This window comes from Mauremys reevesii, unplaced genomic scaffold (genome assembly GCF_016161935.1).
Source record: "Mauremys reevesii isolate NIE-2019 unplaced genomic scaffold, ASM1616193v1 Contig25, whole genome shotgun sequence".
NCBI lineage: Eukaryota > Metazoa > Chordata > Testudines > Geoemydidae > Mauremys > Mauremys reevesii.
The window spans coordinates 226,067-236,489 of NW_024100835.1; the positions used below are offsets into that span (position 1 = coordinate 226,067).

General features: G+C 53.5%; 1 long non-coding RNA gene across 1 annotated transcript; it reads right to left on the minus strand.

The window, feature by feature from the left end:
* Positions 1-982: 982 nt before the first annotated feature.
* LOC120393598 lies at positions 983-8,976 on the minus strand. Its single transcript, XR_005592084.1, has 3 exons — positions 8,831-8,976; positions 5,946-6,062; positions 983-1,095 (listed from the first exon to the last, which is right to left on the minus strand). It is a non-coding gene; the product is annotated as an uncharacterized LOC120393598 (long non-coding RNA).
* Between the last annotated feature and the right edge of the window lie 1,447 nt (positions 8,977-10,423).

Genomic DNA, 10,423 nt, shown 5'->3' on the forward strand with positions numbered 1-10,423 from the left:
GCATTGACAAATTCCCCATAGAAACAAGGAGTGGAACAAAAGAATAATAAAGGCATCTCAACTTTTCCTCATTTATGGAGGACAGTCTTACAATATGCATCCAGATATCCTCCAATCACACAAGCTGAAAATTGTTCCACTTTACTGCAGTTCTGTAACCATATGGGAATCAATCCTATCCGTGTTCTGTGCACATCCAAAATTCCTGTTGAATGACCTGCCCTGAGAGCGAGTTACCAGTGACCCAGGGCTGGGACAGCAGGAGGGTGCAGGTTATGGGGAGAGCCCAGGGCTGGAGTAGCAGGGGGCTGCGGGTGTGGGAGGGCACTGGTAGGGGGGAAAGGAGGGAGCCCAGTGCTGGGGCAGCAGGGGATGTGGGTGTGGGGGGGAGCCCAGGGCTGGGGTGGGGGGCAGCAATTTTTTTTTCTTGGGGCAACAAGAAACCTAGAACCAGCCCTGCTTGAATATATTATTTAATGTCACACGACACCCCTGTGAAGTAGGGAAGTCTCCTCCACCTGTTTTACAGGTGGAGAGCTCAGGCAGAGACAGGTCTCATAGACCTTACAGCCAGAATGGCCCATCATGATCATAATCTGACCTCCTGCAGGCCACAGAACCTCACCCACCCACTCCTGTAATAGGCCCATAACCTCTGGCTGAATTACTGAAGTCCTCAAATCATGATTTAAAGACTTCAAGTTACAGAGAATCCACCATTTACACTAGTTCAAACCTGCAAGTGACCCGTACCCCAGGCTGCAGAAGACGACAAGAAACCTCAGGGTCTCTGCCAATCTGATTTGGGGGAAAATTCCTTCCCGGCCCCACTGAAAGGTGGATAAGGACCCAGTTAAATGGCAGACTACAATGGGTCATGCTCAAAGGTGAACTGTCAGGCTGGTAGGAGGCTACTAGTGGAGTTCCTCAGGGATCGCTCTTGGGACAAATTTTATTGAATGTTTTTATTAAAGACCTTGGCACAAAAACGGGGAGTGCGCTAATGAAATCGGCAGATGACACAGAGTTGGGAGGTATTGCCAGCGTGGAGGAGGACTGGAATATCATACGAGTAGAGCTGGATGGTCTTGACCCCTGGAGTAGTAGAAATGGAATGAAATTCAGTAGTGCAAAGTGCTAGGTCATGCACATAGGGATTAACAGCAATATTAATCCCCATCTTCTCCAATTTGACTCAGAATTTCCCATGTGGAACTGTATCAAATGCCCTGAAATCCAAATAGATGAGATCTACTGCATTTCCTTTCTCTAAAATATTAGTTATCTTCTCAAAGAAAGACAATGTTGGTCTGGCATGAGCTGCCTTTTGTAAAACCATGTTGTATTTTATCCAAACTACCGTAAACCTCTATGCCCTAACTACTTTCTCTTTCTGAATTTGTTCAAGGACTACCATACAACTGAGGTCAAACTAAAAGGTCTGTAGTTTCCAGGATCACTTTTTTCCTGTTTCTAAAATATAGGAACTCCATTAGCAATTCTGCAGTCATAGGGTCTGACCCCTGAGTTTATGGATTCATTAAAAATCCTTGCTGGTGGGCTTGCAACTTCACGTGCCAGTTCCTTCAATATTCTTGGATGGAGATTATCCAGGCCCCCCAGTTTGGTCCTATTAAGTTGTTCGAGTTTGCCTTCCTCCTCAGATGTGAGAATTTATTCTTCCATACCCTCGTTCCCATTAGCCAGCCTGCCACTAGCCCTAAACTCCTCATTCCATTAATTAAAAATGGAGGCAAAGTATTTGCTTAGTCATTTGTCCATGCCTAGATTATCTTCAATCTCCAACACATCCTCCATGACCTTTCTGACCTCCAAGACGTGGCTTTTCTTCCTGATCCATTCCATCTTCCATTCCTTGTAGGGTTTCTGCTTTCTTTTAATCGCCTGTGTGAGATGCTTGTTCATCCAGCCTGGTCCGCAACCAGTGATGAGCTGCCAAAATTTTAACAACCGGTTCCCTATAAAAAGTTCTGATTTAAGGGGGGGGGGGAGTGGAGGAGGGGCCGGGCCAGGCGGAGACATACTTGTGCGGCCGGAGGCCCCTGCAGGGCCTGGGGCAAATTGCCCCACTTGCCCCCCCAGCAGCCCTAGAGGTTGCAGCCCCCTCCCCCCTTACCTTGCTGGCAGCTCAAAGCAACTCCGGAGCTCAGCTGAGCTGCCCAGCTGATGCCGGCGGCTGGCCACGCTGCAGCTGGGGGAAAGCGGGGGAAGGGCCGGGGGAACCTCAGCCTCCCCAGCTGGGAATCCTGGGAGCAACAGGATGATCCGGCCCACGGACCGGAGTTCTTTGCCCACCCCCTGGCCCTTTAACAACCGCTTCTCCATGGAGGTCTAATTTTAGCAACCAGTTCTTGGGAATCTGTGGGAACCGGCTCCAGCTCACCACTGTCCGCAACCCTTCCCCTTGCTTGGGTTTTTCCCCTTGCATGGGATGCAGGCGTCATAGAGCTTCTGCAACTTGGACTGAAAGTAATTCCAAGCCTAATCCACTTTCACATCCTTGAGTCCTTCCGCCCAGTCCATTCCCCTCATTAATTGTCTTAATATTTTAAAGTTTCCAGTTTTGAAATCAAGGCCCCTAGTTGCAGACCATAGATTCTGGGGGTCAGTAGCAGACCCCAAGCACTATCTCAGGGGAGCCTCTGGTAGCTTTCTTCCCCAAAGTGATTTTGACCCAAACACACTCTGTTTTAGCCGTTCCAGCACTTCTAATCTCTTTACAGTCAGTCTATCTCCTCATCAATATACAACGCCACTGCACCACCTTCACCTTCATTTCTGTCTTTCCTGAGCAGCACATACTCTCCATTGTCTGTACTCCAGTGCTGGCTACTATTCCACCACGTTTCTGTTATTCCCGTAACATCTGGTTTCATTTCCTGCACCAGTAGATCTAGTTCCTCCATTTTGTCCCCCAGGCTTCTTGCATTGGTGCATAGACACCTTAGTTGTTTCCGCTCGGCTTCGCCAGGCTCCTCACGCGATTAGGCACAGTCATGCTACTGCCAGTATCACCTACTACTTGGTTGTTAGCATCATTGGTTTGGGAACTGTCTTTCCTCTTGATGTCCATTCTCCTTCCCTCTGCTGTTCCTTTCTCCTTTGCTGTGTCTGCTCTTACTTGATTTTCTGCTGCTCAATATCAGAATCAGAAGTGGAGATTACATGAGCATCTCAACTGTCTCCCCTGAATTCCAAGCTTAAACCTCTTTTAACTAGTTGTGCCACCCTCCATCCTAGAATCTATTTCCCTCCCTACTGAGGGGGGAGTCTGTCCCATGAGAACAGTCCTTTGTCCGTGAATGCCTCGCAGTGGTCGAACAGCCCAGAGACCTCCTCAGAGCTCCACTGCCTGAGCCGTGCATTGATCATCATCATCTTGTCTCACCTCCCTTCTCCTCCTCTAGGGACAGATAGAATCCCATTGAAGATCACCTGAGCCTCCATTTCTTTAAGTGTCTTCCCCAGCCTGGCATCATCTCCCTTGATCCGTTCCAGCAAGAATCTAGCAGTATCGCTTGTTCCCACATGAAGGACAATCAGTGGATTCTTTCCTGCTCCCGTTAGGATCCTCTTCAGCCTCAGGTCCACATCATATAACTTAGCTCCTGGCAGACAGCTCACCCTTCTGTTCCCTGGATCAGCTCTGGTGCTAGGCCTGTCCATTCTTCTTAGTAAGGAGTCACCAATCACGTAGATATGCCTCTTACTGGTGTTGGTGCCATTCTCCAGGCTTCCTCCTGTTCCTTCTGAATGCAAGTCCTCTTGTCTTTTGTTCTCCCTTGCGATCCACTGCAAGTCATCCTCTGTCCTCTCGGGGCTCCGAACTCTGGGTATGTACATTGACTCTTCCCAGTTGAGTGGGGGAGGGATAGCTCAGTGGTTTGAGCACTGGCTGGCTAAACCCAGGGTTATTGAGTTCAAGCCTTGAGGAGGCCATTTAAATAACTGGGGTAAAAATCTGTCTGGGGATTGATCCTGCTTTGAGCAGGGGGTTGGACTAAATTACCGCCTAAAGTCCTTTCCAACCCTGATATTCTATGATCCTTGTAGGACTAGCTGCTCTTCTCTTCTTCCTGGCCCTCTGTAGCCAGGGCTCTTCTCTCTTCAAGGCAGCAGGGAACCTCGTTACCTTTCAGAATAGCTCTTACAGAGAATTAGTCTGGCCGCAGGAGTGTTCCTCTATGGCCTTAATGAAGGAAGAAATAAACACGGTTGTAATACTGGGAAACTGGAGTCTCTAAGGGAATTGCTTGTGTGACTTGTGGTTAGCCAGTGGGGTAAACCAGAGTCCTCTCTGTCTGGCTGGTTTGGTTTGCGTTAGGGGTGGAAAAACCCCAGCCTTGGGCTGTGACTGGCCTGCTCTAAGCAACTTGTCCTGAACTGGTCCCACCCAAAGCCAGCATGTTACACTCCCTAACCAGAGAAGCCCCTCCCCCGATCTGATGTGATCACAGGCTCTGCATCTCTCAGCGCACGGCCCGTACCAGCCTCTGCAAACTGAACACAACAAACCAGCAAACTCTCCAGAACCCACTCGCCAGAGGTGACGCATAGGTGGGGAATGCAGGGTGAAGCGCCCCCAGATTTCTGCTTGGCATGCCGGGGGGAAGGAGGAAGAGAGGCTGGGTCCTTCCCCACTGATGCTGACCCCCGGCACGCTCGGCCCCATCCCTGGCAGCCGGGCCTGGACAGGGAGTGGAGGGGACGGGACCAGCCACTTCTCATGTCGGCCGCTCAGGGTCTCTGCTCTGTGCAGCGCAGCGGCTGCCTGAGAGAGCCTGGTGGGGAGGTGGCGGGAGCTACCACATCAAGGCCAGGCTACCAGGGACAGGGGTCGAGCAAGCTGGAGTCCCCTGACCCCCCGGCATGTTTCCGGCTCACTCAGCCCCTGTCCCCAGCAGCAGGGCCCTGGTCGGGGCGTCCCGGCCCTGCACCCCCAGCCAGGCTGTCAGGGAGCTGCTGCCCTGCACAGAGCAGTGACCTGGAGCGGCCGGCTTCAGCCGCATGAGAGGCGGCTCCCTCCTGCTCCTCGCCCGGGCCCAGCTGCCAGGGAGACTGGCCGAATGTGCTGGGGGGAGGTGCGGCGGGAGAAGGACAGAGCCCCCCCGCAGGTAACTCTGGCAGGGCAGGGAGTGCATGGTGGCCCTGGGCTGGGCGCGGGGATTGCTGGGCAGAGGAGACATGTGGGGCGGTCACGTGTCCTCCCCTTTAGATCGTGGCCCCCCAGCACGACGAGGCACCAGTCATCTTTGCCACTCACTGCCCCTAAGGAACAGGGGCTTGTCTCCCCTCTCCTCCAAGAGCTCTCCGCTCCAGCTCCCTGTTTTCAGCTGTTCGCTGGCTCCAGGGCAGGGACTCTTTGGCAGAGCAAGGAATTAAACCCAGCAGTCTGAGCCCCAGACAAGTGCCCGAACCACTGGGCCGTCCAGTCTCTCCGTAGGGCATTTCAATGGTGCCATGAGGACGCCTGGGGCTGAGGCTCGTGCTGGTGATATGTGGTCAGGAACGGACCCAGCGTGACCCTCAGGGTGCAGGTTGAGCATGTGGGGCTGCCACATGTGATCTGAAGTCCCTGAGGTGATGCTCAGGCAGGATGAAGTTCACCCAGCCCATCCCTGACAGGTGGTTGTCTAACCTGTCCTGAAAAACCTCCCGTGATGGGGGTTCCACAGCCTCCCCAGGTGACCTGTCCCAGTGCTGGGCCATCGTTAGACTTAGAAATTTTGTGCTAGTATCAAACCAGCAGAGCAAGATCTTACAGCTCCATTCGAACTCCCTGGAGCAGGAGATTTATTTGGAGGGACAGACTGGAAACCCGGTCGATATTCTGCTGAAATATGTTCCCCTCCCCCGCCTAGTCGAGCCAGCTGGCCTGTATGGAAGTTGGCAAACGTTGGGCTTGGAGCTGCAGTTGAACTTACATAAAAGTGTCACAGCAAGGAGGGATGTGGCCAGGGCCAGACCCAGGAGGAGAAGGACAGCAGTGACGATGCTCCGTGCCCTGTGCTGCCAAGGGACCAATGTCTTGGGAGGGTTTCCTTGAAGGAGAAGAAGAAACATATCCATGGAAATGTCAGAAATGCCACTGACCAAGGAAACTCCACCCCCAAATCCAATACGTGCTCAGCCTCCTATTCCCCGACTGTGGTTAACAGCAACAGTGGAATGAGGCCAAATGAAGTCAGAACCGACCTGAACTCGAATGTGAACAGCGACCCTCCCTAAATCAGGAGTGACTCTAGTGCCAGGCAGGCGTCCTGTGAGAGAGATCTGGGAGCAGGATTTCCCCCCTGCCTCAGCATTTCTTGAGACGGAAGTTTAGGGGTTGTGCAGTCCATGCCCAAAGGAGTATTTTTAAATGAGAAAAGGAACCTGAAACAACTTATGAAATATGAACTCAACGAGGCAGTGAAATGAGGGGAAATGATTCTGTGCAGGAGAAAAGTGGGGCTGACAGCAGCAGTGTGCTCAGAAGGGCCTTTCTACAGCATCCCTGTCTGATAACCCATCCCCGGGATGCTGGGCTCCCCGCTGCAAGGCAGCCAAGGGGCGAATCACAGGGCAAAGCCCGAAGACTGTGTCTCCCCTGCACATTAAAGGGAGAAGACTAGAGCTGCATTCGAGCCAGGATCTATGTGTGGACAGAAGTAAGTGTGCTCGGTGTGCTCTGGATTTGGTCTCCCCAAGGTGAACGGCAGCTGCTTGGAGACGCAAGACTGTCAGATTCTCCTCTCCCTGAAAGTCTCAGCCTGCCGCACTCCCTCCCTGTCTGATCTGGGCCTCAGCCATTAGCTCGCGCCGCTCCCCCATGGGATGTGGTTCCTGGAACCAGCAGACAACACTCAGGTGCCCAGATAATCCCCTTACATTGCAGAAGTGGCTTCTCTCACGCTAACCAAAGGGTGAATCTGCCTCTCACTAATGTACTGAGTTTACAGTTCTCAGCCTTTCCTGAAACAGATTCTGGGAGGAGCTTCTCTGTCACCCAGCGCACACTACATTTTTCCTTATGTTTTCCTTTGTCGCTGCAGAGAGCCTAGCTGAGCTCGGTGCAGAGCTACAGCTGCCTACGGCCACACCCTCCACTTCTGTCAGCCCCGTCTCCCTGCCTGTCTCCTGACCCTTCCTGGGCGTCTCTCGTGTTCGAATCCAGAACAGCTGCCACACGGCATCTGGATTGCACTGAAACCAAAGGCAATAAACAACCCCTGGAGAAGGCCCTTGTTCAGCTGACACCGGCCCAACCAAACGTAAGAACATGAGAATGGCCAGACTGGGTCAGACCAAAGGTTCATCTAGCCCAGTGTCCTGTCTGCTGACAGTGGCCACTGCCAGGCGCCCTAGAGGGTGTGAACCTAACAGGCAATGATCAAGTGATCTCTCTCCTGCCATCCATCTCCATCCTCTGATGAACAGAGGGTAGGGACACCATTCTTACCCATCCTGGCTAATAGCCATTGATGGACTTAACCTCCAGGAATTATCTAGGTCTTTTTTGAACTCTGTTATAGTCTTGGCCTTCACAACATCCTCTGATAAAGCGTTCTACAGACTGACTGTGCATTGGGTGAAGAAATACGTCCTTTTGTTTGTTTTAAACCGGCTGCCTATTAATTTCACTTGGTGACCCCTAGTTCTTGTGTTATGAGAAGGAGTAAATAACACTTCCTTATTTATTTTCTCCACACCAGTCATGATTTTATACACTTCACTCATATCCCCTCCTTACTCACCTCTTTTCCAAGTTGAAAAGTCCCTGTCTTATTAATCTCTCCTCATATCGCAGTTGTTCTATACCCCAATCCATTTTCTGAACCTTTTCCAATTCCAATATATCTTTTTTTAGATGGGGTGACCACATCTGCATGCAGTGTTCAAGATGTGGGTGTACCATGGATTTATATAGAGGGAATATGATATTTTCTGTCTTCTTTTCTTAATGATTCGCTACATTCTGTTCACCTTTTTCACAGCTGCTGCACATTCAATGGATGTTTTCAGAGAACTGTCCACAGTGACTCCAAGATCCCTCTCTTGAGTGGAAACAACCAATTCACATCCCATCATGTTATAGGTATAGTTGGGATTATGTTTTCCAATGTGCGTTACTTTGCATTTATCAACATTGAATTTCAGCTGCAATTTTGTTGCCCAGTCACCCAGCCAAAGTACTGAGAGGGGCCCGTTGTGCTGGGAGCTTTAGGAAAACAGCCTGGTCCTTATCTCAGAACTTGCTCCATTTATTCCTTGTCCCCCATCCCCAAGCCCTGTGGAAAACCCTTCTCTGCTAACACAGCTACATCTCCCTGCCCCTGCTCACGGTTAGACGCGTGTGCTCGGGCAGGGAAGGGGCAGAGGGTAAGGAAAGGAGGTGTCACTGTGAAATGGGGGGATGAGAGGGAGCTGGTCCCCAGAGATGGGGGCTGTGAGGATTCGACCCTGGTGATCTCCTCCTGGGAGAGGCTGATGGTGGCAGTGAGCTGGCGAGGGGGAGCCTGGCTGGCTTTTATGGCCAGCCCATGGCACTGCGCTGCCCGGCAGGAGGCCGGGATGCCGTGCAGGGACTCCCATCTCTCCCCCTGTGCCCTTCTCCCGTTGGGGACTGGCAGGGGAGAGAACGCACTGGGAAGCACTGACCGAGCACCCTCGCCCACTGCCCGTGGTGCTGTCTGGCCAGCACAAGGCTGAGATCTGGGTTCGTGGTCAGTGGAGCAAGCGATCGCTGCCCATGACACTCATGCAGAGACCGCAAAGCCAAGGAGAGGCCAGCGGGAGTCTAGGGTCCGGTGCAGCCTCTTGTGCTTACCTTTGGGCTGGGGAGCAGCTTCCGTCATCGGCATGTTCTCATAGATATTGTCCCTGGCCATTGTCCTGCCTTCGCGCTGAGCCGAGCCCCTGATCACTGGCCTGTGGGTCCTTTCTGCAGCCTGGTGGGTTAGAGCCTCCCTCTGACAGCAGCCCTGGCCCAGAAATAGAAATGGGAAGTGATGCCTGGTGGTTGGATGAGGGAAGGAGGTGGAGGGGAGGGGAGAGATAGTTGGATGGGGGAAGGAGGGGAGGGGAAGTTGCATGCGGAAGAAGGGGAGGGGGAGCGGGGAAGGGAAAGGTGGGTGGATGGGAGAAGGAGGGGGTGGCATTTGGAGGGGGGAAGGAAGGGGAGTGGGAGGGAGGGAAAGAGAGGGGAAGGAGAGACGTTTAGTTGGGGAGGGACGGGGAGAAAGTGAAGGGGGGAGGCGGTTGGATGGGGGAAGGAGCGGAACGGGGGAGGGGAGGGGAGGGGAGGGGAGAGACGGGTGGATGGGGGAAGGAGGCGTGAGGGAAGCGGATGACAGCGCTCTGTTGGCAGCACCTGGCCATAGGTGCTGGATCTAGGGGGGCTGCCGCACCCCCTGGCTGGAGGCGGTTTCCATCACATGCAGGGTTACAGTTCGGTTCAGTGGCTCTCAGCACCCCACTATTCACATTGTTCCAGCCCCCTGGGCCCAGCCTTTCATGGCCCCCTCTTGCGGGTGGGGCTCTGGCGAGAGCGTAAAGGCATCATCCCCGTGCGCGGCGCGTGCGATTGGCTGTCGGAGGTCGTGCAGCGGAGGGGCTGGGCCTGGGGAAGCCTGGGCCCTCTTCCCTCCTGGGATACCCCCAGCTCCACCCAGCCATGGCATCCTGCTCTGTGTCCTGGGCCCACTTGTGTTGTGGGGCCTCCAGCGTCATCCTGCTGAATCACGGTGAGGGGCAGGCTGGGGGCAGTGTGGGGCCAGGCCTGTGTCCTGCTCCTTCCCTCCGGACCACGCCCCCTCCCCCCTGACCGTGGCACCCTGGGCAGTCACCCACATCGCCCGCCCCGAAGGCCGGCCCTATCCTGGGGCATCCACAACTGTCCAAATCTGCATCTTTTTCCTATGTGTGACCATCCACGGGTGGGAGTTCTGCTGTCCAAAGAGACAGAACCTGCTCACCGCTCCGGCGGTAACATGGGATGAGAGGGGGCACGTGTGCAATCAAAGGTTAGCGTGTTACACAAGCACTCCTGGTGAGTACGAGCAGCACTGGTACAAGCAGCCAAGTGGGCACATGCCCAGCGATACACAAACGTTGGTGGCTGAACGCCGACATGACTTTGTAGCGTAGACACGGCCTCAGTCACCACGTCTGGGGCTGTACAGGAAGTTTCCAGGAAGGACAAGCAGCCTTGCAGGTTCCACATTCACCGGGAGCGGAGCCGGTCAGAGCTCAGGGGGAAGGTTACAAACATGGGAGCTAGAGACAGTCCTGGGGGCCTGGAGACTGATCCATGTGGGACCAAGGGCTGTGTCTGCTGTGAAGGCTGCATCCCAGTTCCTGAACCACCTTGGAAACAGGCCCCTGATTCCCCATCTCACTGAACAACAAGGAGATGCTTGTC